General features: G+C 49.7%; 6 non-coding genes across 6 annotated transcripts; all 6 read left to right on the top strand.

Annotated features, from left to right (window-relative positions):
- The first annotated feature begins 992 nt into the window (after positions 1-992).
- trnas-gcu (transfer RNA serine (anticodon GCU)) lies at positions 993-1,074 on the top strand. The gene has a single exon. It is a non-coding gene; the product is annotated as a tRNA-Ser (tRNA).
- A 3,844-nt stretch (positions 1,075-4,918) lies between these two features.
- trnas-gcu (transfer RNA serine (anticodon GCU)) lies at positions 4,919-5,000 on the top strand. Its single transcript has one exon. It is a non-coding gene; the product is annotated as a tRNA-Ser (tRNA).
- Positions 5,001-8,844: 3,844 nt separating this feature from the next.
- On the top strand, positions 8,845-8,926 carry trnas-gcu (transfer RNA serine (anticodon GCU)). Its single transcript has one exon. It is a non-coding gene; the product is annotated as a tRNA-Ser (tRNA).
- Positions 8,927-12,770: 3,844 nt separating this feature from the next.
- trnas-gcu (transfer RNA serine (anticodon GCU)) lies at positions 12,771-12,852 on the top strand. The gene has a single exon. It is a non-coding gene; the product is annotated as a tRNA-Ser (tRNA).
- Positions 12,853-16,696: 3,844 nt separating this feature from the next.
- Positions 16,697-16,778, top strand: trnas-gcu (transfer RNA serine (anticodon GCU)). Its single transcript has one exon. It is a non-coding gene; the product is annotated as a tRNA-Ser (tRNA).
- A 3,844-nt stretch (positions 16,779-20,622) lies between these two features.
- On the top strand, positions 20,623-20,704 carry trnas-gcu (transfer RNA serine (anticodon GCU)). The gene has a single exon. It is a non-coding gene; the product is annotated as a tRNA-Ser (tRNA).
- Positions 20,705-23,724: the final 3,020 nt, after the last annotated feature.

The following is a 23,724-nucleotide window of genomic DNA, read 5'->3' as shown; positions in this document are numbered from 1 at the left end:
CAGTAAGCGCTTTTTGTTAGGGCGTTTCTTCGGTGACCCGAGCATCCGCAGCGGACCTCGACGCACAAGGCAAACGCTGATTTGATTGCAGCGCGTGAGCTGATGGACGGAGTGACGGGCATTTTGGGCCGACGCACTGATGACCGAAGCTGATGGACCTTTTCGGGCATTCCATTTGTTTCAACTCTGGACAACAAGGGCTCCCTTTCGAAATAGTTTTGGGAAGGCACACGCTTCAACCGATGGCTGCAGTCACTTCATTTGCTCGCACGACAAGCCTCCGATTTTGGTTTTACCCTCTAAAGGATCTCAGCGTTTCTTTAATCCCTGCTAGTCAATCTGACTCCTGTCTCAGCCGTAGCACTCTCCCTCTGAATTGTGGAGAAAGTGCTACCAAGCTGAGGTAGGGTCCACAAGCGGAATTCAGCCTTTAACCGAATGCGTTCGCTCGGTCTTCGTTTCTCTGTGCTCGTTTCCACTGCGATACGGTTTTCAATGTACTTCATCCATCCGGCTGGTGTCTGCACCTTTTAAAAAGCGAGAGCATGCTGTCGCCGATGCTTTGTCTCACTGAAAGCATCGACCTTATTTAACAGCTCGTTATCGCTGCTTAAGAGGAGCCAAGAGATTCTCCTGTTTTGACAAAGTCTGAAGGATAATCTCATCAGATTACTTGAATGGGATAAGGTGAAATGTTTTCAACTAGTTCAAAATTGTTAAACGTGATACGCGGCATTGTCATGTGTCAGCAGGAACCGGGACGCAAACGTTAGCAGACCTCGGGGGCACAGATGAAAGAGTTGGGACTGTTAACTCCCGATTGTCGTCGGGACGAAAAATGCTGCGTGACAATGAGAAAGGAGAGAGGGCACAAAGTCACTTTTGAGCCCGTGACATTTCAGGGCCATTATAAGGGACATTGCAGCAGCTCGCTCGATAGAGGCACAGGAAACTCAGAGGACGAAGGAAGCAGCAGAGAGGCACGCGCTCGCGACGAGATGGCCGAGTGGTTAAGGCGATGGACTGCTAATCCATTGTGCTTTGCACGCGTGGGTTCGAATCCCATTCTCGTCGCTGTCCCTCAACTGCGAGGACGTCTCGGAAACGTCAGGCGGAGGCCTTGACCCTTCCTGGGCGCGGCTCTCTCTTTAAGTCGTAGTCTCATAGCAGCATAAGGGAAAGGGCAGCTTGTTCTACACTCAGTGGGTGCATATCGAATTCCAACGTGATGCGAGTCTCGCATCGCTTTGTGCCTTCGCAATAGCGCGTGATACGTAAGTGTGATCAGTTGTTATGGTGATGGTACTTTAAAGTATCGCCAGTACCAGGGGAAGTATAAAACGCACACACGCACAACATTACCCTGAGAGTGGCGCCGATTTGTTTTCCCCTTTTCTCTGTCGAGCATCTCTCTATCATTGTACTGTATCTTCATGCTAGGATTCGCCGGTAGGTGGCGCTGCTTTACAAAAGTCCGAAGGTAAATCATGTCAACGTAGTCCAGCAGGATGACTGAACGAGTTGTCGGTTTCGCTGACAAATTCCTTTGTAATGTGAAACGTTTACACAGTTTCAGGTGGACATTTGGGACGACTGCTGAAGGACAAGAGAAGAACAGCGCCTCGGTTGAGAAGAGGTCGGAGGCGAAGGCCAAATGGCAGAGGCTCGCAGGCAACAGGCATTGACGGAAGCGATGAAATTTGATTTGAGCGTCACAGACTGTGCCCTAGCGAAAGCACTTGTATGTGTCACGTGTGCAGTAGGTGCTTTCCCCTAGGGCGTTTTTCGGTGGCCCGAGCACGCGCGAAGGCCCCCCGACGCACAAGGGAAACGCTGAGCTGATTGCGACTCGCTCATTAGCCGATCGACTCTTCCAGACTCGTTCAAACGGAGATTATTAATTGCTTGACTTTGGACGGCAAGTGGCTCCGTTCGAAACAGCTGCGCAAACGTGCACGTTCGTACATCCCTGCCTGGACCGCTGATGGCTGCAGTGGCTTTACGTGACTCTTTACTTGCAAGGCCAGGCGACACTGTTTTTTGCGGGAGCAAAGTGTTTTCAGCCCTCTTTGTTTCGTCGTCATGAATCCGAACTCACCTCGTGCACTCTTCTACATACACGCGGAGAAAGTGCTGCCAAGAGGAGTTTTACGGTTTACGAACGACACCCGGCTGAGAATTCGTGCCTTCAGTCATTTTCCGTCACAGTCTGTACTCTAACAAAAGTACTTACGCGTGCTTTGAACGGTAAGTGCTTTCTGTTTGGGTATTTCTCAGTGACCCGAGCATCCGCAAAGGGCCTCAACGCACAAGGGCGAACTGTGGATTTCTGAACGCACGAAAGTAGCCCGTGAGAAAATGGACCTTCTCAGGCGGAGGCATTCGGTTGTGTCCGTCTTGGACAATAAGCGCTTCCTTTCTAAATAGTTTTGAAAATGTACTGCTTTGTATTTCCCTGGCCTACTGATGGCTGCAGTGACTTCATTTGCTCATGGAATAAGCCTCTAGTTTTGCTTTTACCCGTGACGGGATCTCAGTGTTTCCTGAATCCGTGGAACTCATTCTGACTCCTATCTCAGCTTTAGCGCTCTTCTTTTCACATGCGGAGAAAGTGCTACCAAGCTGAGGTAGGGTTTAGAAATGGAATTCGGCTTCTTACTGAACGCGTACACGCGGTCTAAACTTCTGTCCGTTCGCACTGCCCGAGACACAGTTTTCAACGTAACTGATTGCTCCGGGCGGCGTCAGCACCCCGTAAAACGCAGGAGCATTTTGCCACGTGCTCTTCGTCCTTATTGAAAGCACTGACTCGTTGTTTCTTTTTTTTTTCCTTCTTTCTTTAAATTCTCATTCGTGTTTAAGCGCAACTAAGACATTCTCCTATTTTAACAAAGGTGGAAGGCTAATCTCATCAGTTTCCTGAAGTGAGATGAGGTAAGACGCTCTCAAGCTGTTTAAAATTCTTCCTCGCATTGTCATGTATGAGCAGGAACTGGGATACAAATGTTGACAGACCTTGGCGGGATACTTGAAAGAGCTGGGAGTGTTGGCGCTCGATTGTCGTACGGACGAAAAGCTCGCGTGACAATGAGCTTGAGAAAGGGGAGCGGTCACAAAGTGACTTTTGCGCCCCGGACATTTAAGGGACATTGCAGCAGCTCGCTCGATAGAGGCGCGCGACAGCTGGAGGACAAGGGAAGCAACTTCTGATTGCGGGTAATTTCCGGGCGTAATTCTTAGTATTCTGATGTTACAGCTGCATAACAAAATTGCTTTACGCGTAGTGGGTGCGGATCGAATTCCGACGTGAAGCGAGTTTGTGCCTTCGCAATGGAGCGTGACAATGTGTATGTGCGATGAACTCTTACCGTTGCGGTAGTCCGAAGTATCTCCAGTAGCAGAGAAAGTAGGAAACACACGCATGTACATTACACTCACACCGGCGCTGCCCCCTCCCCCGCCCGAGTAGCTTTCTATCACGCACTGTATCTTTACGCTTGGATTTACGGATAGGTGGCGCTGCTTTACAAAAGTCCGAAGGTAAATCATGTCAACGTAGTCCAGCAGGATGACTGAACGAGTTGTCGGTTTCGCTGACAAATTCCTTTGTAATGTGAAACGTTTACACAGTTTCAGGTGGACATTTGGGAAGACTGCTGAAGGACAAGAGAAGGAGCTTCTGCTTTGAACGGTTCGCACCTGACGACGATAGCGATGAAAACGTGCCTGACAGTCGTGTGGCAACGGGGGGCATGCTTACAGTCCCTGATGCTTAAGAGACAGTGCCTCGGTATCAAACAGCGAGACTGGAGGCGAAGGCCAAATGGCAGAAACTCGTGCACAACAGGCGTTGACGGAAGCAACGACATTTGATTTGAACGTCACACATTGGACCCTACCAGAAGCACTTATATGTGCCATTTGTGCAGTAAGCGCTTTTTGTTAGGGCGTTTCTTCGGTGACCCGAGCATCCGCAGCGGACCTCGACGCACAAGGCAAACGCTGATTTGATTGCAGCGCGTGAGCTGATGGACGGAGTGACGGGCATTTTGGGCCGACGCACTGATGACCGAAGCTGATGGACCTTTTCGGGCATTCCATTTGTTTCAACTCTGGACAACAAGGGCTCCCTTTCGAAATAGTTTTGGGAAGGCACACGCTTCAACCGATGGCTGCAGTCACTTCATTTGCTCGCACGACGAGCCTCCGATTTTGGTTTTACCCTCTAAAGGATCTCAGCGTTTCTTTAATCCCTGCTAGTCAATCTGACTCCTGTCTCAGCCGTAGCACTCTCCCTCTGAATTGTGGAGAAAGTGCTACCAAGCTGAGGTAGGGTCCACAAGCGGAATTCAGCCTTTAACCGAATGCGTTCGCTCGGTCTTCGTTTCTCTGTGCTCGTTTCCACTGCGATACGGTTTTCAATGTACTTCATCCATCCGGCTGGTGTCTGCACCTTTTAAAAAGCGAGAGCATGCTGTCGCCGATGCTTTGTCTCACTGAAAGCATCGACCTTATTTAACAGCTCGTTATCGCTGCTTAAGAGGAGCCAAGAGATTCTCCTGTTTTGACAAAGTCTGAAGGATAATCTCATCAAATTACCTGAATGGGATAAGGTGAAATGTTTTCAACTAGTTCAAAATTGTTAAACGTGATACGCGGCATTGTCATGTGTCAGCAGGAACCGGGACGCAAACGTTAGCAGACCTCGGGGGCACAGATGAAAGAGTTGGGACTGTTAACTCCCGATTGTCGTCGGGACGAAAAATGCTGCGTGACAATGAGAAAGGAGAGAGGGCACAAAGTCACTTTTGAGCCCGTGACATTTCAGGGCCATTATAAGGGACATTGCAGCAGCTCGCTCGATAGAGGCACAGGAAACTCAGAGGACGAAGGAAGCAGCAGAGAGGCACGCGCTCGCGACGAGATGGCCGAGTGGTTAAGGCGATGGACTGCTAATCCATTGTGCTTTGCACGCGTGGGTTCGAATCCCATTCTCGTCGCTGTCCCTCAACTGCGAGGACGTCTCGGAAACGTCAGGCGGAGGCCTTGACCCTTCCTGGGCGCGGCTCTCTCTTTAAGTCGTAGTCTCATAGCAGCATAAGGGAAAGGGCAGCTTGTTCTACACTCAGTGGGTGCATATCGAATTCCAACGTGATGCGAGTCTCGCATCGCTTTGTGCCTTCGCAATAGCGCGTGATACGTAAGTGTGATCAGTTGTTATGGTGATGGTACTTTAAAGTATCGCCAGTACCAGGGGAAGTATAAAACGCACACACGCACAACATTACCCTGAGAGTGGCGCCGATTTGTTTTCCCCTTTTCTCTGTCGAGCATCTCTCTATCATTGTACTGTATCTTCATGCTAGGATTCGCCGGTAGGTGGCGCTGCTTTACAAAAGTCCGAAGGTAAATCATGTCAACGTAGTCCAGCAGGATGACTGAACGAGTTGTCGGTTTCGCTGACAAATTCCTTTGTAATGTGAAACGTTTACACAGTTTCAGGTGGACATTTGGGACGACTGCTGAAGGACAAGAGAAGAACAGCGCCTCGGTTGAGAAGAGGTCGGAGGCGAAGGCCAAATGGCAGAGGCTCGCAGGCAACAGGCATTGACGGAAGCGATGAAATTTGATTTGAGCGTCACAGACTGTGCCCTAGCGAAAGCACTTGTATGTGTCACGTGTGCAGTAGGTGCTTTCCCCTAGGGCGTTTTTCGGTGGCCCGAGCACGCGCGAAGGCCCCCCGACGCACAAGGGAAACGCTGAGCTGATTGCGACTCGCTCATTAGCCGATCGACTCTTCCAGACTCGTTCAAACGGAGATTATTAATTGCTTGACTTTGGACGGCAAGTGGCTCCGTTCGAAACAGCTGCGCAAACGTGCACGTTCGTACATCCCTGCCTGGACCGCTGATGGCTGCAGTGGCTTTACGTGACTCTTTACTTGCAAGGCCAGGCGACACTGTTTTTTGCGGGAGCAAAGTGTTTTCAGCCCTCTTTGTTTCGTCGTCATGAATCCGAACTCACCTCGTGCACTCTTCTACATACACGCGGAGAAAGTGCTGCCAAGAGGAGTTTTACGGTTTACGAACGACACCCGGCTGAGAATTCGTGCCTTCAGTCATTTTCCGTCACAGTCTGTACTCTAACAAAAGTACTTACGCGTGCTTTGAACGGTAAGTGCTTTCTGTTTGGGTATTTCTCAGTGACCCGAGCATCCGCAAAGGGCCTCAACGCACAAGGGCGAACTGTGGATTTCTGAACGCACGAAAGTAGCCCGTGAGAAAATGGACCTTCTCAGGCGGAGGCATTCGGTTGTGTCCGTCTTGGACAATAAGCGCTTCCTTTCTAAATAGTTTTGAAAATGTACTGCTTTGTATTTCCCTGGCCTACTGATGGCTGCAGTGACTTCATTTGCTCATGGAATAAGCCTCTAGTTTTGCTTTTACCCGTGACGGGATCTCAGTGTTTCCTGAATCCGTGGAACTCATTCTGACTCCTATCTCAGCTTTAGCGCTCTTCTTTTCACATGCGGAGAAAGTGCTACCAAGCTGAGGTAGGGTTTAGAAATGGAATTCGGCTTCTTACTGAACGCGTACACGCGGTCTAAACTTCTGTCCGTTCGCACTGCCCGAGACACAGTTTTCAACGTAACTGATTGCTCCGGGCGGCGTCAGCACCCCGTAAAACGCAGGAGCATTTTGCCACGTGCTCTTCGTCCTTATTGAAAGCACTGACTCGTTGTTTCTTTTTTTTTTCCTTCTTTCTTTAAATTCTCATTCGTGTTTAAGCGCAACTAAGACATTCTCCTATTTTAACAAAGGTGGAAGGCTAATCTCATCAGTTTCCTGAAGTGAGATGAGGTAAGACGCTCTCAAGCTGTTTAAAATTCTTCCTCGCATTGTCATGTATGAGCAGGAACTGGGATACAAATGTTAACAGACCTTGGCGGGATACTTGAAAGAGCTGGGAGTGTTGGCGCTCGATTGTCGTACGGACGAAAAGCTCGCGTGACAATGAGCTTGAGAAAGGGGAGCGGTCACAAAGTGACTTTTGCGCCCCGGACATTTAAGGGACATTGCAGCAGCTCGCTCGATAGAGGCGCGCGACAGCTGGAGGACAAAGGAAGCAACTTCTGATTGCGGGTAATTTCCGGGCGTAATTCTTAGTATTCTGATGTTACAGCTGCATAACAAAATTGCTTTACGCGTAGTGGGTGCGGATCGAATTCCGACGTGAAGCGAGTTTGTGCCTTCGCAATGGAGCGTGACAATGTGTATGTGCGATGAACTCTTACCGTTGCGGTAGTCCGAAGTATCTCCAGTAGCAGAGAAAGTAGGAAACACACGCATGTACATTACACTCACACCGGCGCTGCCCCCTCCCCCGCCCGAGTAGCTTTCTATCATGCACTGTATCTTTACGCTTGGATTTACGGATAGGTGGCGCTGCTTTACAAAAGTCCGAAGGTAAATCATGTCAACGTAGTCCAGCAGGATGACCGAACGAGTTGTCGGTTTCGCTGACAAATTCCTTTGTAATGTGAAACGTTTACACAGTTTCAGGTGGACATTTGGGAAGACTGCTGAAGGACAAGAGAAGGAGCTTCTGCTTTGAACGGTTCGCACCTGACGACGATAGCGATGAAAACGTGCCTGACAGTCGTGTGGCAACGGGGGGCATGCTTACAGTCCCTGATGCTTAAGAGACAGTGCCTCGGTATCAAACAGCGAGACTGGAGGCGAAGGCCAAATGGCAGAAACTCGTGCACAACAGGCGTTGACGGAAGCAACGACATTTGATTTGAACGTCACACATTGGACCCTACCAGAAGCACTTATATGTGTCATTTGTGCAGTAAGCGCTTTTTGTTAGGGCGTTTCTTCGGTGACCCGAGCATCCGCAGCGGACCTCGACGCACAAGGCAAACGCTGATTTGATTGCAGCGCGTGAGCTGATGGACGGAGTGACGGGCATTTTGGGCCGACGCACTGATGACCGAAGCTGATGGACCTTTTCGGGCATTCCATTTGTTTCAACTCTGGACAACAAGGGCTCCCTTTCGAAATAGTTTTGGGAAGGCACACGCTTCAACCGATGGCTGCAGTCACTTCATTTGCTCGCACGACGAGCCTCCGATTTTGGTTTTACCCTCTAAAGGATCTCAGCGTTTCTTTAATCCCTGCTAGTCAATCTGACTCCTGTCTCAGCCGTAGCACTCTCCCTCTGAATTGTGGAGAAAGTGCTACCAAGCTGAGGTAGGGTCCACAAGCGGAATTCAGCCTTTAACCGAATGCGTTCGCTCGGTCTTCGTTTCTCTGTGCTCGTTTCCACTGCGATACGGTTTTCAATGTACTTCATCCATCCGGCTGGTGTCTGCACCTTTTAAAAAGCGAGAGCATGCTGTCGCCGATGCTTTGTCTCACTGAAAGCATCGACCTTATTTAACAGCTCGTTATCGCTGCTTAAGAGGAGCCAAGAGATTCTCCTGTTTTGACAAAGTCTGAAGGATAATCTCATCAAATTACCTGAATGGGATAAGGTGAAATGTTTTCAACTAGTTCAAAATTGTTAAACGTGATACGCGGCATTGTCATGTGTCAGCAGGAACCGGGACGCAAACGTTAGCAGACCTCGGGGGCACAGATGAAAGAGTTGGGACTGTTAACTCCCGATTGTCGTCGGGACGAAAAATGCTGCGTGACAATGAGAAAGGAGAGAGGGCACAAAGTCACTTTTGAGCCCGTGACATTTCAGGGCCATTATAAGGGACATTGCAGCAGCTCGCTCGATAGAGGCACAGGAAACTCAGAGGACGAAGGAAGCAGCAGAGAGGCACGCGCTCGCGACGAGATGGCCGAGTGGTTAAGGCGATGGACTGCTAATCCATTGTGCTTTGCACGCGTGGGTTCGAATCCCATTCTCGTCGCTGTCCCTCAACTGCGAGGACGTCTCGGAAACGTCAGGCGGAGGCCTTGACCCTTCCTGGGCGCGGCTCTCTCTTTAAGTCGTAGTCTCATAGCAGCATAAGGGAAAGGGCAGCTTGTTCTACACTCAGTGGGTGCATATCGAATTCCAACGTGATGCGAGTCTCGCATCGCTTTGTGCCTTCGCAATAGCGCGTGATACGTAAGTGTGATCAGTTGTTATGGTGATGGTACTTTAAAGTATCGCCAGTACCAGGGGAAGTATAAAACGCACACACGCACAACATTACCCTGAGAGTGGCGCCGATTTGTTTTCCCCTTTTCTCTGTCGAGCATCTCTCTATCATTGTACTGTATCTTCATGCTAGGATTCGCCGGTAGGTGGCGCTGCTTTACAAAAGTCCGAAGGTAAATCATGTCAACGTAGTCCAGCAGGATGACTGAACGAGTTGTCGGTTTCGCTGACAAATTCCTTTGTAATGTGAAACGTTTACACAGTTTCAGGTGGACATTTGGGACGACTGCTGAAGGACAAGAGAAGAACAGCGCCTCGGTTGAGAAGAGGTCGGAGGCGAAGGCCAAATGGCAGAGGCTCGCAGGCAACAGGCATTGACGGAAGCGATGAAATTTGATTTGAGCGTCACAGACTGTGCCCTAGCGAAAGCACTTGTATGTGTCACGTGTGCAGTAGGTGCTTTCCCCTAGGGCGTTTTTCGGTGGCCCGAGCACGCGCGAAGGCCCCCCGACGCACAAGGGAAACGCTGAGCTGATTGCGACTCGCTCATTAGCCGATCGACTCTTCCAGACTCGTTCAAACGGAGATTATTAATTGCTTGACTTTGGACGGCAAGTGGCTCCGTTCGAAACAGCTGCGCAAACGTGCACGTTCGTACATCCCTGCCTGGACCGCTGATGGCTGCAGTGGCTTTACGTGACTCTTTACTTGCAAGGCCAGGCGACACTGTTTTTTGCGGGAGCAAAGTGTTTTCAGCCCTCTTTGTTTCGTCGTCATGAATCCGAACTCACCTCGTGCACTCTTCTACATACACGCGGAGAAAGTGCTGCCAAGAGGAGTTTTACGGTTTACGAACGACACCCGGCTGAGAATTCGTGCCTTCAGTCATTTTCCGTCACAGTCTGTACTCTAACAAAAGTACTTACGCGTGCTTTGAACGGTAAGTGCTTTCTGTTTGGGTATTTCTCAGTGACCCGAGCATCCGCAAAGGGCCTCAACGCACAAGGGCGAACTGTGGATTTCTGAACGCACGAAAGTAGCCCGTGAGAAAATGGACCTTCTCAGGCGGAGGCATTCGGTTGTGTCCGTCTTGGACAATAAGCGCTTCCTTTCTAAATAGTTTTGAAAATGTACTGCTTTGTATTTCCCTGGCCTACTGATGGCTGCAGTGACTTCATTTGCTCATGGAATAAGCCTCTAGTTTTGCTTTTACCCGTGACGGGATCTCAGTGTTTCCTGAATCCGTGGAACTCATTCTGACTCCTATCTCAGCTTTAGCGCTCTTCTTTTCACATGCGGAGAAAGTGCTACCAAGCTGAGGTAGGGTTTAGAAATGGAATTCGGCTTCTTACTGAACGCGTACACGCGGTCTAAACTTCTGTCCGTTCGCACTGCCCGAGACACAGTTTTCAACGTAACTGATTGCTCCGGGCGGCGTCAGCACCCCGTAAAACGCAGGAGCATTTTGCCACGTGCTCTTCGTCCTTATTGAAAGCACTGACTCGTTGTTTCTTTTTTTTTTCCTTCTTTCTTTAAATTCTCATTCGTGTTTAAGCGCAACTAAGACATTCTCCTATTTTAACAAAGGTGGAAGGCTAATCTCATCAGTTTCCTGAAGTGAGATGAGGTAAGACGCTCTCAAGCTGTTTAAAATTCTTCCTCGCATTGTCATGTATGAGCAGGAACTGGGATACAAATGTTAACAGACCTTGGCGGGATACTTGAAAGAGCTGGGAGTGTTGGCGCTCGATTGTCGTACGGACGAAAAGCTCGCGTGACAATGAGCTTGAGAAAGGGGAGCGGTCACAAAGTGACTTTTGCGCCCCGGACATTTAAGGGACATTGCAGCAGCTCGCTCGATAGAGGCGCGCGACAGCTGGAGGACAAAGGAAGCAACTTCTGATTGCGGGTAATTTCCGGGCGTAATTCTTAGTATTCTGATGTTACAGCTGCATAACAAAATTGCTTTACGCGTAGTGGGTGCGGATCGAATTCCGACGTGAAGCGAGTTTGTGCCTTCGCAATGGAGCGTGACAATGTGTATGTGCGATGAACTCTTACCGTTGCGGTAGTCCGAAGTATCTCCAGTAGCAGAGAAAGTAGGAAACACACGCATGTACATTACACTCACACCGGCGCTGCCCCCTCCCCCGCCCGAGTAGCTTTCTATCATGCACTGTATCTTTACGCTTGGATTTACGGATAGGTGGCGCTGCTTTACAAAAGTCCGAAGGTAAATCATGTCAACGTAGTCCAGCAGGATGACCGAACGAGTTGTCGGTTTCGCTGACAAATTCCTTTGTAATGTGAAACGTTTACACAGTTTCAGGTGGACATTTGGGAAGACTGCTGAAGGACAAGAGAAGGAGCTTCTGCTTTGAACGGTTCGCACCTGACGACGATAGCGATGAAAACGTGCCTGACAGTCGTGTGGCAACGGGGGGCATGCTTACAGTCCCTGATGCTTAAGAGACAGTGCCTCGGTATCAAACAGCGAGACTGGAGGCGAAGGCCAAATGGCAGAAACTCGTGCACAACAGGCATTGACGGAAGCAACGACATTTGATTTGAACGTCACACATTGGACCCTACCAGAAGCACTTATATGTGCCATTTGTGCAGTAAGCGCTTTTTGTTAGGGCGTTTCTTCGGTGACCCGAGCATCCGCAGCGGACCTCGACGCACAAGGCAAACGCTGATTTGATTGCAGCGCGTGAGCTGATGGACGGAGTGACGGGCATTTTGGGCCGACGCACTGATGACCGAAGCTGATGGACCTTTTCGGGCATTCCATTTGTTTCAACTCTGGACAACAAGGGCTCCCTTTCGAAATAGTTTTGGGAAGGCACACGCTTCAACCGATGGCTGCAGTCACTTCATTTGCTCGCACGACAAGCCTCCGATTTTGGTTTTACCCTCTAAAGGATCTCAGCGTTTCTTTAATCCCTGCTAGTCAATCTGACTCCTGTCTCAGCCGTAGCACTCTCCCTCTGAATTGTGGAGAAAGTGCTACCAAGCTGAGGTAGGGTCCACAAGCGGAATTCAGCCTTTAACCGAATGCGTTCGCTCGGTCTTCGTTTCTCTGTGCTCGTTTCCACTGCGATACGGTTTTCAATGTACTTCATCCATCCGGCTGGTGTCTGCACCTTTTAAAAAGCGAGAGCATGCTGTCGCCGATGCTTTGTCTCACTGAAAGCATCGACCTTATTTAACAGCTCGTTATCGCTGCTTAAGAGGAGCCAAGAGATTCTCCTGTTTTGACAAAGTCTGAAGGATAATCTCATCAAATTACCTGAATGGGATAAGGTGAAATGTTTTCAACTAGTTCAAAATTGTTAAACGTGATACGCGGCATTGTCATGTGTCAGCAGGAACCGGGACGCAAACGTTAGCAGACCTCGGGGGCACAGATGAAAGAGTTGGGACTGTTAACTCCCGATTGTCGTCGGGACGAAAAATGCTGCGTGACAATGAGAAAGGAGAGAGGGCACAAAGTCACTTTTGAGCCCGTGACATTTCAGGGCCATTATAAGGGACATTGCAGCAGCTCGCTCGATAGAGGCACAGGAAACTCAGAGGACGAAGGAAGCAGCAGAGAGGCACGCGCTCGCGACGAGATGGCCGAGTGGTTAAGGCGATGGACTGCTAATCCATTGTGCTTTGCACGCGTGGGTTCGAATCCCATTCTCGTCGCTGTCCCTCAACTGCGAGGACGTCTCGGAAACGTCAGGCGGAGGCCTTGACCCTTCCTGGGCGCGGCTCTCTCTTTAAGTCGTAGTCTCATAGCAGCATAAGGGAAAGGGCAGCTTGTTCTACACTCAGTGGGTGCATATCGAATTCCAACGTGATGCGAGTCTCGCATCGCTTTGTGCCTTCGCAATAGCGCGTGATACGTAAGTGTGATCAGTTGTTATGGTGATGGTACTTTAAAGTATCGCCAGTACCAGGGGAAGTATAAAACGCACACACGCACAACATTACCCTGAGAGTGGCGCCGATTTGTTTTCCCCTTTTCTCTGTCGAGCATCTCTCTATCATTGTACTGTATCTTCATGCTAGGATTCGCCGGTAGGTGGCGCTGCTTTACAAAAGTCCGAAGGTAAATCATGTCAACGTAGTCCAGCAGGATGACTGAACGAGTTGTCGGTTTCGCTGACAAATTCCTTTGTAATGTGAAACGTTTACACAGTTTCAGGTGGACATTTGGGACGACTGCTGAAGGACAAGAGAAGAACAGCGCCTCGGTTGAGAAGAGGTCGGAGGCGAAGGCCAAATGGCAGAGGCTCGCAGGCAACAGGCATTGACGGAAGCGATGAAATTTGATTTGAGCGTCACAGACTGTGCCCTAGCGAAAGCACTTGTATGTGTCACGTGTGCAGTAGGTGCTTTCCCCTAGGGCGTTTTTCGGTGGCCCGAGCACGCGCGAAGGCCCCCCGACGCACAAGGGAAACGCTGAGCTGATTGCGACTCGCTCATTAGCCGATCGACTCTTCCAGACTCGTTCAAACGGAGATTATTAATTGCTTGACTTTGGACGGCAAGTGGCTCCGTTCGAAACAGCTGCGCAAACGTGCACGTTCGTACATCCCTGCCTGGACCGCTGATGGCTGCAGTGGCTTTACGTGACTCTTTACTTGCAAGGCCAGGCGACACTGTTTTTTGCGGGAGCAAAGTGTTTTCAGCCCTCTTTGTTTCGTCGTCATGAATCCGAACTCACCTCGTGCACTCTTCTACATACACGCGGAGAAAGTGCTGCCAAGAGGAGTTTTACGGTTTACGAACGACACCCGGCTGAGAATTCGTGCCTTCAGTCATTTTCCGTCACAGTCTGTACTCTAACAAAAGTACTTACGCGTGCTTTGAACGGTAAGTGCTTTCTGTTTGGGTATTTCTCAGTGACCCGAGCATCCGCAAAGGGCCTCAACGCACAAGGGCGAACTGTGGATTTCTGAACGCACGAAAGTAGCCCGTGAGAAAATGGACCTTCTCAGGCGGAGGCATTCGGTTGTGTCCGTCTTGGACAATAAGCGCTTCCTTTCTAAATAGTTTTGAAAATGTACTGCTTTGTATTTCCCTGGCCTACTGATGGCTGCAGTGACTTCATTTGCTCATGGAATAAGCCTCTAGTTTTGCTTTTACCCGTGACGGGATCTCAGTGTTTCCTGAATCCGTGGAACTCATTCTGACTCCTATCTCAGCTTTAGCGCTCTTCTTTTCACATGCGGAGAAAGTGCTACCAAGCTGAGGTAGGGTTTAGAAATGGAATTCGGCTTCTTACTGAACGCGTACACGCGGTCTAAACTTCTGTCCGTTCGCACTGCCCGAGACACAGTTTTCAACGTAACTGATTGCTCCGGGCGGCGTCAGCACCCCGTAAAACGCAGGAGCATTTTGCCACGTGCTCTTCGTCCTTATTGAAAGCACTGACTCGTTGTTTCTTTTTTTTTTCCTTCTTTCTTTAAATTCTCATTCGTGTTTAAGCGCAACTAAGACATTCTCCTATTTTAACAAAGGTGGAAGGCTAATCTCATCAGTTTCCTGAAGTGAGATGAGGTAAGACGCTCTCAAGCTGTTTAAAATTCTTCCTCGCATTGTCATGTATGAGCAGGAACTGGGATACAAATGTTAACAGACCTTGGCGGGACACTTGAAAGAGCTGGGAGTGTTGGCGCTCGATTGTCGTACGGACGAAAAGCTCGCGTGACAATGAGCTTGAGAAAGGGGAGCGGTCACAAAGTGACTTTTGCGCCCCGGACATTTAAGGGACATTGCAGCAGCTCGCTCGATAGAGGCGCGCGACAGCTGGAGGACAAAGGAAGCAACTTCTGATTGCGGGTAATTTCCGGGCGTAATTCTTAGTATTCTGATGTTACAGCTGCATAACAAAATTGCTTTACGCGTAGTGGGTGCGGATCGAATTCCGACGTGAAGCGAGTTTGTGCCTTCGCAATGGAGCGTGACAATGTGTATGTGCGATGAACTCTTACCGTTGCGGTAGTCCGAAGTATCTCCAGTAGCAGAGAAAGTAGGAAACACACGCATGTACATTACACTCACACCGGCGCTGCCCCCTCCCCCGCCCGAGTAGCTTTCTATCATGCACTGTATCTTTACGCTTGGATTTACGGATAGGTGGCGCTGCTTTACAAAAGTCCGAAGGTAAATCATGTCAACGTAGTCCAGCAGGATGACTGAACGAGTTGTCGGTTTCGCTGACAAATTCCTTTGTAATGTGAAACGTTTACACAGTTTCAGGTGGACATTTGGGAAGACTGCTGAAGGACAAGAGAAGGAGCTTCTGCTTTGAACGGTTCGCACCTGACGACGATAGCGATGAAAACGTGCCTGACAGTCGTGTGGCAACGGGGGGCATGCTTACAGTCCCTGATGCTTAAGAGACAGTGCCTCGGTATCAAACAGCGAGACTGGAGGCGAAGGCCAAATGGCAGAAACTCGTGCACAACAGGCATTGACGGAAGCAACGACATTTGATTTGAACGTCACACATTGGACCCTACCAGAAGCACTTATATGTGTCATTTGTGCAGTAAGCGCTTTTTGTTAGGGCGTTTCTTCGGTGACCCGAGCATCCGCAGCGGACCTCGACGCACAAGGCAAACGCTGATTTGATTGCAGCGCGTGAGCTGATGGACGGAGTGACGGGCATTTTGGGCCGACGCACTGATGACCGAAGCTGATGGACCTTTTCGGGCATTCCATTTGTTTCAACTCTGGACAACAAGGGCTCCCTTTCGAAATAGTTTTGGGAAGGCACACGCTTCAACCGATGGCTGCAGTCACTTCATTTGCTCGCACGACAAGCCTCCGATTTTGGTTTTACCCTCTAAAGGATCTCAGCGTTTCTTTAATCCCTGCTAGTCAATCTGACTCCTGTCTCAGCCGTAGCACTCTCCCTCTGAATTGTGGAGAAAGTGCTACCAAGCTGAGGTAGGGTCCACAAGCGGAATTCAGCCTTTAACCGAATGCGTTCGCTCGGTCTTCGTTTCTCTGTGCTCGTTTCCACTGCGATACGGTTTTCAATGTACTTCATCCATCCGGCTGGTGTCTGCACCTTTTAAAAAGCGAGAGCATGCTGTCGCCGATGCTTTGTCTCACTGAAAGCATCGACCTTATTTAACAGCTCGTTATCGCTGCTTAAGAGGAGCCAAGAGATTCTCCTGTTTTGACAAAGTCTGAAGGATAATCTCATCAAATTACCTGAATGGGATAAGGTGAAATGTTTTCAACTAGTTCAAAATTGTTAAACGTGATACGCGGCATTGTCATGTGTCAGCAGGAACCGGGACGCAAACGTTAGCAGACCTCGGGGGCACAGATGAAAGAGTTGGGACTGTTAACTCCCGATTGTCGTCGGGACGAAAAATGCTGCGTGACAATGAGAAAGGAGAGAGGGCACAAAGTCACTTTTGAGCCCGTGACATTTCAGGGCCATTATAAGGGACATTGCAGCAGCTCGCTCGATAGAGGCACAGGAAACTCAGAGGACGAAGGAAGCAGCAGAGAGGCACGCGCTCGCGACGAGATGGCCGAGTGGTTAAGGCGATGGACTGCTAATCCATTGTGCTTTGCACGCGTGGGTTCGAATCCCATTCTCGTCGCTGTCCCTCAACTGCGAGGACGTCTCGGAAACGTCAGGCGGAGGCCTTGACCCTTCCTGGGCGCGGCTCTCTCTTTAAGTCGTAGTCTCATAGCAGCATAAGGGAAAGGGCAGCTTGTTCTACACTCAGTGGGTGCATATCGAATTCCAACGTGATGCGAGTCTCGCATCGCTTTGTGCCTTCGCAATAGCGCGTGATACGTAAGTGTGATCAGTTGTTATGGTGATGGTACTTTAAAGTATCGCCAGTACCAGGGGAAGTATAAAACGCACACACGCACAACATTACCCTGAGAGTGGCGCCGATTTGTTTTCCCCTTTTCTCTGTCGAGCATCTCTCTATCATTGTACTGTATCTTCATGCTAGGATTCGCCGGTAGGTGGCGCTGCTTTACAAAAGTCCGAAGGTAAATCATGTCAACGTAGTCCAGCAGGATGACTGAACGAGTTGTCGGTTTCGCTGACAAATTCCTTTGTAATGTGAAACGTTTACACAGTTTCAGGTGGACATTTGGGACGACTGCTGAAGGACAAGAGAAGAACAGCGCCTCGGTTGAGAAGAGGTCGGAGGCGAAGGCCAAATGGCAGAGGCTCGCAGGCAACAGGCATTGACGGAAGCGATGAAATTTGATTTGAGCGTCACAGACTGTGCCCTAGCGAAAGCACTTGTATGTGTCACGTGTGCAGTAGGTGCTTTCCCCTAGGGCGTTTTTCGGTGGCCCGAGCACGCGCGAAGGCCCCCCGACGCACAAGGGAAACGCTGAGCTGATTGCGACTCGCTCATTAGCCGATCGACTCTTCCAGACTCGTTCAAACGGAGATTATTAATTGCTTGACTTTGGACGGCAAGTGGCTCCGTTCGAAACAGCTGCGCAAACGTGCACGTTCGTACATCCCTGCCTGGACCGCTGATGGCTGCAGTGGCTTTACGTGACTCTTTACTTGCAAGGCCAGGCGACACTGTTTTTTGCGGGAGCAAAGTGTTTTCAGCCCTCTTTGTTTCGTCGTCATGAATCCGAACTCACCTCGTGCACTCTTCTACATACACGCGGAGAAAGTGCTGCCAAGAGGAGTTTTACGGTTTACGAACGACACCCGGCTGAGAATTCGTGCCTTCAGTCATTTTCCGTCACAGTCTGTACTCTAACAAAAGTACTTACGCGTGCTTTGAACGGTAAGTGCTTTCTGTTTGGGTATTTCTCAGTGACCCGAGCATCCGCAAAGGGCCTCAACGCACAAGGGCGAACTGTGGATTTCTGAACGCACGAAAGTAGCCCGTGAGAAAATGGACCTTCTCAGGCGGAGGCATTCGGTTGTGTCCGTCTTGGACAATAAGCGCTTCCTTTCTAAATAGTTTTGAAAATGTACTGCTTTGTATTTCCCTGGCCTACTGATGGCTGCAGTGACTTCATTTGCTCATGGAATAAGCCTCTAGTTTTGCTTTTACCCGTGACGGGATCTCAGTGTTTCCTGAATCCGTGGAACTCATTCTGACTCCTATCTCAGCTTTAGCGCTCTTCTTTTCACATGCGGAGAAAGTGCTACCAAGCTGAGGTAGGGTTTAGAAATGGAATTCGGCTTCTTACTGAACGCGTACACGCGGTCTAAACTTCTGTCCGTTCGCACTGCCCGAGACACAGTTTTCAACGTAACTGATTGCTCCGGGCGGCGTCAGCACCCCGTAAAACGCAGGAGCATTTTGCCACGTGCTCTTCGTCCTTATTGAAAGCACTGACTCGTTGTTTCTTTTTTTTTTCCTTCTTTCTTTAAATTCTCATTCGTGTTTAAGCGCAACTAAGACATTCTCCTATTTTAACAAAGGTGGAAGGCTAATCTCATCAGTTTCCTGAAGTGAGATGAGGTAAGACGCTCTCAAGCTGTTTAAAATTCTTCCTCGCATTGTCATGTATGAGCAGGAACTGGGATACAAATGTTAACAGACCTTGGCGGGATACTTGAAAGAGCTGGGAGTGTTGGCGCTCGATTGTCGTACGGACGAAAAGCTCGCGTGACAATGAGCTTGAGAAAGGGGAGCGGTCACAAAGTGACTTTTGCGCCCCGGACATTTAAGGGACATTGCAGCAGCTCGCTCGATAGAGGCGCGCGACAGCTGGAGGACAAAGGAAGCAACTTCTGATTGCGGGTAATTTCCGGGCGTAATTCTTAGTATTCTGATGTTACAGCTGCATAACAAAATTGCTTTACGCGTAGTGGGTGCGGATCGAATTCCGACGTGAAGCGAGTTTGTGCCTTCGCAATGGAGCGTGACAATGTGTATGTGCGATGAACTCTTACCGTTGCGGTAGTCCGAAGTATCTCCAGTAGCAGAGAAAGTAGGAAACACACGCATGTACATTACACTCACACCGGCGCTGCCCCCTCCCCCGCCCGAGTAGCTTTCTATCATGCACTGTATCTTTACGCTTGGATTTACGGATAGGTGGCGCTGCTTTACAAAAGTCCGAAGGTAAATCATGTCAACGTAGTCCAGCAGGATGACCGAACGAGTTGTCGGTTTCGCTGACAAATTCCTTTGTAATGTGAAACGTTTACACAGTTTCAGGTGGACATTTGGGAAGACTGCTGAAGGACAAGAGAAGGAGCTTCTGCTTTGAACGGTTCGCACCTGACGACGATAGCGATGAAAACGTGCCTGACAGTCGTGTGGCAACGGGGGGCATGCTTACAGTCCCTGATGCTTAAGAGACAGTGCCTCGGTATCAAACAGCGAGACTGGAGGCGAAGGCCAAATGGCAGAAACTCGTGCACAACAGGCATTGACGGAAGCAACGACATTTGATTTGAACGTCACACATTGGACCCTACCAGAAGCACTTATATGTGCCATTTGTGCAGTAAGCGCTTTTTGTTAGGGCGTTTCTTCGGTGACCCGAGCATCCGCAGCGGACCTCGACGCACAAGGCAAACGCTGATTTGATTGCAGCGCGTGAGCTGATGGACGGAGTGACGGGCATTTTGGGCCGACGCACTGATGACCGAAGCTGATGGACCTTTTCGGGCATTCCATTTGTTTCAACTCTGGACAACAAGGGCTCCCTTTCGAAATAGTTTTGGGAAGGCACACGCTTCAACCGATGGCTGCAGTCACTTCATTTGCTCGCACGACGAGCCTCCGATTTTGGTTTTACCCTCTAAAGGATCTCAGCGTTTCTTTAATCCCTGCTAGTCAATCTGACTCCTGTCTCAGCCGTAGCACTCTCCCTCTGAATTGTGGAGAAAGTGCTACCAAGCTGAGGTAGGGTCCACAAGCGGAATTCAGCCTTTAACCGAATGCGTTCGCTCGGTCTTCGTTTCTCTGTGCTCGTTTCCACTGCGATACGGTTTTCAATGTACTTCATCCATCCGGCTGGTGTCTGCACCTTTTAAAAAGCGAGAGCATGCTGTCGCCGATGCTTTGTCTCACTGAAAGCATCGACCTTATTTAACAGCTCGTTATCGCTGCTTAAGAGGAGCCAAGAGATTCTCCTGTTTTGACAAAGTCTGAAGGATAATCTCATCAAATTACCTGAATGGGATAAGGTGAAATGTTTTCAACTAGTTCAAAATTGTTAAACGTGATACGCGGCATTGTCATGTGTCAGCAGGAACCGGGACGCAAACGTTAGCAGACCTCGGGGGCACAGATGAAAGAGTTGGGACTGTTAACTCCCGATTGTCGTCGGGACGAAAAATGCTGCGTGACAATGAGAAAGGAGAGAGGGCACAAAGTCACTTTTGAGCCCGTGACATTTCAGGGCCATTATAAGGGACATTGCAGCAGCTCGCTCGATAGAGGCACAGGAAACTCAGAGGACGAAGGAAGCAGCAGAGAGGCACGCGCTCGCGACGAGATGGCCGAGTGGTTAAGGCGATGGACTGCTAATCCATTGTGCTTTGCACGCGTGGGTTCGAATCCCATTCTCGTCGCTGTCCCTCAACTGCGAGGACGTCTCGGAAACGTCAGGCGGAGGCCTTGACCCTTCCTGGGCGCGGCTCTCTCTTTAAGTCGTAGTCTCATAGCAGCATAAGGGAAAGGGCAGCTTGTTCTACACTCAGTGGGTGCATATCGAATTCCAACGTGATGCGAGTCTCGCATCGCTTTGTGCCTTCGCAATAGCGCGTGATACGTAAGTGTGATCAGTTGTTATGGTGATGGTACTTTAAAGTATCGCCAGTACCAGGGGAAGTATAAAACGCACACACGCACAACATTACCCTGAGAGTGGCGCCGATTTGTTTTCCCCTTTTCTCTGTCGAGCATCTCTCTATCATTGTACTGTATCTTCATGCTAGGATTCGCCGGTAGGTGGCGCTGCTTTACAAAAGTCCGAAGGTAAATCATGTCAACGTAGTCCAGCAGGATGACTGAACGAGTTGTCGGTTTCGCTGACAAATTCCTTTGTAATGTGAAACGTTTACACAGTTTCAGGTGGACATTTGGGACGACTGCTGAAGGACAAGAGAAGAACAGCGCCTCGGTTGAGAAGAGGTCGGAGGCGAAGGCCAAATGGCAGAGGCTCGCAGGCAACAGGCATTGACGGAAGCGATGAAATTTGATTTGAGCGTCACAGACTGTGCCCTAGCGAAAGCACTTGTATGTGTCACGTGTGCAGTAGGTGCTTTCCCCTAGGGCGTTTTTCGGTGGCCCGAGCACGCGCGAAGGCCCCCCGACGCACAAGGGAAACGCTGAGCTGATTGCGACTCGCTCATTAGCCGATCGACTCTTCCAGACTCGTTCAAACGGAGATTATTAATTGCTTGACTTTGGACGGCAAGTGGCTCCGTTCGAAACAGCTGCGCAAACGTGCACGTTCGTACATCCCTGCCTGGACCGCTGATGGCTGCAGTGGCTTTACGTGACTCTTTACTTGCAAGGCCAGGCGACACTGTTTTTTGCGGGAGCAAAGTGTTTTCAGCCCTCTTTGTTTCGTCGTCATGAATCCGAACTCACCTCGTGCACTCTTCTACATACACGCGGAGAAAGTGCTGCCAAGAGGAGTTTTACGGTTTACGAACGACACCCGGCTGAGAATTCGTGCCTTCAGTCATTTTCCGTCACAGTCTGTACTCTAACAAAAGTACTTACGCGTGCTTTGAACGGTAAGTGCTTTCTGTTTGGGTATTTCTCAGTGACCCGAGCATCCGCAAAGGGCCTCAACGCACAAGGGCGAACTGTGGATTTCTGAACGCACGAAAGTAGCCCGTGAGAAAATGGACCTTCTCAGGCGGAGGCATTCGGTTGTGTCCGTCTTGGACAATAAGCGCTTCCTTTCTAAATAGTTTTGAAAATGTACTGCTTTGTATTTCCCTGGCCTACTGATGGCTGCAGTGACTTCATTTGCTCATGGAATAAGCCTCTAGTTTTGCTTTTACCCGTGACGGGATCTCAGTGTTTCCTGAATCCGTGGAACTCATTCTGACTCCTATCTCAGCTTTAGCGCTCTTCTTTTCACATGCGGAGAAAGTGCTACCAAGCTGAGGTAGGGTTTAGAAATGGAATTCGGCTTCTTACTGAACGCGTACACGCGGTCTAAACTTCTGTCCGTTCGCACTGCCCGAGACACAGTTTTCAACGTAACTGATTGCTCCGGGCGGCGTCAGCACCCCGTAAAACGCAGGAGCATTTTGCCACGTGCTCTTCGTCCTTATTGAAAGCACTGACTCGTTGTTTCTTTTTTTTTTCCTTCTTTCTTTAAATTCTCATTCGTGTTTAAGCGCAACTAAGACATTCTCCTATTTTAACAAAGGTGGAAGGCTAATCTCATCAGTTTCCTGAAGTGAGATGAGGTAAGACGCTCTCAAGCTGTTTAAAATTCTTCCTCGCATTGTCATGTATGAGCAGGAACTGGGATACAAATGTTAACAGACCTTGGCGGGACACTTGAAAGAGCTGGGAGTGTTGGCGCTCGATTGTCGTACGGACGAAAAGCTCGCGTGACAATGAGCTTGAGAAAGGGGAGCGGTCACAAAGTGACTTTTGCGCCCCGGACATTTAAGGGACATTGCAGCAGCTCGCTCGATAGAGGCGCGCGACAGCTGGAGGACAAAGGAAGCAACTTCTGATTGCGGGTAATTTCCGGGCGTAATTCTTAGTATTCTGATGTTACAGCTGCATAACAAAATTGCTTTACGCGTAGTGGGTGCGGATCGAATTCCGACGTGAAGCGAGTTTGTGCCTTCGCAATGGAGCGTGACAATGTGTATGTGCGATGAACTCTTACCGTTGCGGTAGTCCGAAGTATCTCCAGTAGCAGAGAAAGTAGGAAACACACGCATGTACATTACACTCACACCGGCGCTGCCCCCTCCCCCGCCCGAGTAGCTTTCTATCATGCACTGTATCTTTACGCTTGGATTTACGGATAGGTGGCGCTGCTTTACAAAAGTCCGAAGGTAAATCATGTCAACGTAGTCCAGCAGGATGACTGAACGAGTTGTCGGTTTCGCTGACAAATTCCTTTGTAATGTGAAACGTTTACACAGTTTCAGGTGGACATTTGGGAAGACTGCTGAAGGACAAGAGAAGGAGCTTCTGCTTTGAACGGTTCGCACCTGACGACGATAGCGATGAAAACGTGCCTGACAGTCGTGTGGCAACGGGGGGCATGCTTACAGTCCCTGATGCTTAAGAGACAGTGCCTCGGTATCAAACAGCGAGACTGGAGGCGAAGGCCAAATGGCAGAAACTCGTGCACAACAGGCGTTGACGGAAGCAACGACATTTGATTTGAACGTCACACATTGGACCCTACCAGAAGCACTTATATGTGTCATTTGTGCAGTAAGCGCTTTTTGTTAGGGCGTTTCTTCGGTGACCCGAGCATCCGCAGCGGACCTCGACGCACAAGGCAAACGCTGATTTGATTGCAGCGCGTGAGCTGATGGACGGAGTGACGGGCATTTTGGGCCGACGCACTGATGACCGAAGCTGATGGACCTTTTCGGGC

The sequence above is a fragment of the Scleropages formosus genome, chromosome 7, assembly GCF_900964775.1.
Source record: "Scleropages formosus chromosome 7, fSclFor1.1, whole genome shotgun sequence".
Classification (NCBI taxonomy): Eukaryota; Metazoa; Chordata; class Actinopteri; order Osteoglossiformes; family Osteoglossidae; genus Scleropages; species Scleropages formosus.
The sequence above is the reverse complement of the archived record's forward strand: the minus strand, read 5'-3'. Positions and strand labels throughout refer to the sequence as shown.